This window comes from Mandrillus leucophaeus, unplaced genomic scaffold (assembly GCF_000951045.1).
Source record: "Mandrillus leucophaeus isolate KB7577 unplaced genomic scaffold, Mleu.le_1.0 Scaffold1559, whole genome shotgun sequence".
NCBI classification, from domain to species: domain Eukaryota; kingdom Metazoa; phylum Chordata; class Mammalia; order Primates; family Cercopithecidae; genus Mandrillus; species Mandrillus leucophaeus.
Window position 1 is genome coordinate 4,400 of NW_012101542.1, and position 4,679 is coordinate 9,078.

Here is a 4,679-nt window from a genome sequence, read left to right on the forward strand (position 1 = left end):
ACTGCAAGCTCCGCCTCCCGGGTTCACGCCATTCTCCTGCCTCAGCCTCCCTAGTAGCTGGGACTACAGGCGCCCGCCACCTCGCCAGGCTAGTTTTTTGGTATATTTTAGTAGAGACGGGGTTTCACTGGGTTAGCCAGGATGGTCTCGATCTCCTGACCTCGTGATCCGCCCGTCTCGGCCTCCCAAAGTGCTGGGATTACAGGCTTGAGCCACCACGCGCGGCGTAAAAACTATTTAAATAGCATTTACATTGTATTAGACATTATATGTAATCTAGAGATGATTTAAGGTATATGGGAGGATGTGAGTAGGTTTTATGCAAATACTATGCCATTTTATGTTAGAGACTTGAATATTCTTAGATTTTGATATCCTCGGGGAGTCCTGGAACCTATCCCCCCACAGATACTAGGGGATGGGTATATCTTTTGCCAAAATCTTATCAGGATGACCACGGATAATGCTTTCATCTTGGACCCCAGCAAAGCCTGGGGCCATTATATCTTTGTTTTTTTTTTAATAAATTCTTTTTTTCTTGTTTTTTTTTTCCTGTGGTTTTTCAGAGATAGCCCTCACCAAGTGCTAGAGCGTTATTTCTCAAACTATCCATAGTAAGAGAATAACATTTTTCCCCTAACCTGTCACCAATGAATATGTTGTCCTACTCCTATGACTAATTTTTTTTTTTTTTTTTTTTGAGACAGTCTCGCTCTATTGCCTAGGCTGGAGTACAATAGTGCAATCTCGGCTCACCACAACCTCCACCTCCCGGGTTCAAGCAATTCTCCCGCCTCAGCTTCCTGAGTAGTTGGCACTACAGGCATGTGCTACCATGCCTGGCTAATTTTTGTATTTTTGGTAGAGACGGGGTTTCACTATGTTGGCCAGGCTGGTCTCAAACTCCTGACTTTCATGATCCACCCACCTCAGCCTCCCAAAGTGCTGTAATATGTATCTTGTACTACATGTGGCACACCACAGGAGATTGGTGAACCCCAAGCTGGCCTATACCATGTTCAGTGAAATGAGACAGATACATGCTCAGATGTCGTGGCCATGTCAAATTACTGCAAGGTTTTGAATACTTAATCTCAGTTTCTGTACTTACAGGTTATTAACAGTCTTCAGACCATGAGTTTAGTTGCACTGTAGTTGAGAGTCTCATTTTGTCTATCTAGGCACACTTGCTTTTAGTCAGGAAAAGTGGCACTGCTTGAAGGCTCTGTATGATTCTGAGCTCCATTGGGAATGGGAGTTCTGATTGCCCTTTCCAAAGAGCTGCCAGATTCTCACCCTCAGCCTTCTTTGGGTCAAGATAAGGCCTGTTTCCCTGTGGGATTAGACTCCTCTGCACCTATAGCTTCCTTTCTCTTTTCTTCCTCAGACTGAGTGAGCTCATTTACTTACCTTCAAATTCATTAATTCTGTCTTCTCTCTGTTCAGATATGCTGTTGAGTTCCTCTCATTAATTTATTTCAATTATACTTTTGAATTCCAGAATTTTTATTTGGTTCTTTTTATAATTTTTATCTGTTTATTGATTTGTCTTTATGCCTTCTTTTATTTAGACATTGGTTCTTTTAGCTATTGGAACATATACCCTAAATTCCTCTGTTTTATTCATCCATCTGTGTGTGTCTCTTAATTCTGTCACCTTTTCTCTAAAGCCACTGTCTCTGACTTAGTTCAGTCCACAAGAAACTCATACCTGGATTATCTGGATTACTGTAGAAACCTCCTAATTTATTTAAGTATTATTTGCTCCAGTCTTTCTCTCCTTTTCTCTTGGATTTTTAGTTACCTATATGCTAGATCTTTTTCATATATTCCTAATCTCTCTCACACTTTGTTTGGTTTGTTTGTTCTTTTCTTTGTACTTTAGTTACTATAACAGTTGATCTGTTATCCACTTTACTAATCCCTGTCTCTTCTGTGTACAGTCTGCAATTAAACCCACCCAATAAGTTCTTAGAGTTCTTAATTACAAATATTATATTTTAAAATTCTTAAATATCTCCTTGATTCTTTTTTAATAGATTTTGGTTCTGTCAAAATTTTTCTTTTTATGAATTTTTGTGCTTTTTAAGATATTGATGATAATTATTTTAAAGTCCTTGTCTAAGTAATCTTTGGGGTTTTTTATTGTCTTTTTTTTCCCGTGTTGGGTTTCAGTATTTGGTCCTTTTCTCTTTGCTTTACTTTTTTTTTTTTTTTTAAATGAGAGCTAGAAGTTGATGAAAAGCTGTAGAAGCAAAGAGCTAAGGTTTGTTCTGGTAGCCTGAGTGCCAGGTGCTCACTTGCTTCTGTTGAGGCTTTTTTTTAGGCTTTGTGAATGCTCTTTTATTTTTGTGTCTTTCTTATAGGATCTGGCCTTACTGGGTCTCAAATGAAAGTCCACAGTGTATGGTATGAACTTTGGTCTCTTTCTTCTCAATACTGTTTTATAGCTGTGGTTTCAACCTCTCCGTTTCTCTTTCCTTCTGGCTTTTGTAGAGGTGTTATCATATATATATATGTGCAGGTTAAGGGTCGGCAAATGAGAGGAATTTGTATGGATAATTTTCTGGTTTCCTGCAGTTTCCTTCTCTCCTACCCTCTCACCCTGCATCCTGCCCTCAAATCTCAGCACTTTGGTGGCCCGTGCTTTGACTTCTGCTTTCCAACTCAGTATTCCTCCAGGATGCAATCTGGGGACCCAGGGATGAAGTTTAGGTGAATGTGGCGCTTGCTGCTTATGCTTCCTGCTTTCGAGGACCATAACGCCTCACTTCTTGATTGGTGGTTCCTTCCCCCACCACATGCCTCTAAACAGCAGTTTGTATGTTTTCTCCAGCTTGTATAGCTGATTAGAACTTGATTTCTAAGATGTTGATTTTATAATTTAATTTTTATACGCCATTTTATTTTCCTTATATCCAAGCCTTTAAATTGAGAGGGGAGGTGGAGAGGGCCTCATTTACTGCTGATAATTAAGATACATATTCATCTGTCTAAAGTGGTTTATGGAGAATAATTTTAATACAATTTTATGTTGGGATATGAAAAACAAACACAAGTGGAAGGAATTGTTTTTGAGGGAAGGCTTAATGTGAAAGTCTAAACAAGTATAAAATTCTTACACATGTATTCCATAATTTAGAGAATATTAAACTAGCTTCTGTGTTTAATCAGAAATACAGAAAATTCTATGTATATTTTTGTCACTTGATATATTAAAAATCTGGCTTTAAAATGATTTCAGTGTTAATACAGCTTTCACAAATGTCTGGATTCTTTTCTAGTGGATTAATGACTTGGAAAATGATGATTTATATATTACATGGCCTACCAGTTACCAGAAACTTCTGAAGCCAGTATTTCCTGGAAGTATTCCTTCCATAAGACGCAATTTTCATAATTTGGTGAGTTTTATATTTTGATTATACATATATATCTTATAAAGATATCAGCATTCTTTTTGGATTATCCTTCTGTCAATGAATAGGCATCTGAATTGTAAGGAAATAAGTATTTGCCTAATGCAGCTAGCTTAGGTGGCTTGGCTGACTGGGTATCAAAAACTAGCGGTGTCACTGTATTCGTCCGTTCTCATGCTGCTAATAAAGACATACCCGAAACTGGGTAATTTATAAAGGAAAGAGGTTTAATTGACTCCCCAGCATGGCTGAGGAGGCCTCAGGAAACTTACAGTCATGGCAGTAGGGGAAGCAAACGTGCTTCTTCACGTGGTGGCAGGAAGGAGAAGTATGAGTAAAAGGGGAAAGCCCCTGATAAACCATCAGATCTCATGAGACCTCACTATCACAAGAACAGCATAGAGGCAACTGCCTCCGTGATTTAATTACCTCTCACTGAGTCCCTCCCATGGCACATGTGGATTATGAGAACTACAGTTCAATATGAGATTTGAGTGGGCACACAGCCAAACCATGTTAGTCACATGTTCTGCCTGTTACTCTTCAGCCCTTATGTCATTTTATAGTAACAATATTAATTTTACTTTTACATTTTTTCAAAAGAATTTATGACAGAACTTTATTAAAAAGAATTAATGATTAAAGTGTAGTAATTTCAGGGAAACATACATAAATACCACTTTATCATCTATGCATATAATTTTTTATCCCAATAATAGCTAAACATTAATATTGGAACTTTGAAAGATGGAGAAAATACCTAGGGCTGTTTTTTCACATAGGAAATAAATAAGATAATTTTTGCAGCAGTCTTGATAAAGCAGTTATGTTAATGCTATTTTTTTTCGATCAAAATTCAACCTCTTTCCTTTTGGAAAAATTTATCATAGAAAATCTAATGAACATTTAGAATAAGGTATTTCAGTTCAGGTAAAAGAAAATATACTGGGCATCCAAAGAGAAGATGAGTAGCCTGATGTTAAATTCTATGTATAATTATATTTGGATGTACAGCTTTTAGAAATCCTTCATAAATTGTGAAATCCTTTGTGTGTGTGTGTGTGTGTGTGTGTGTATTCCTTAGAATTGCTAGAATGTCTTTAAAAATTATACATTGAGGCCAGGCACGGTGGCTCAAGCCTGTAATCCCAGCACTTTGGGAGGCCGAGACGAGTGGATCATGAGGTCAGGAGATCGAGACCATCCTGGCCAACACAGTGAAACCCCGTCTCTACTAAAAAAATACAAAAAACTAGCCGG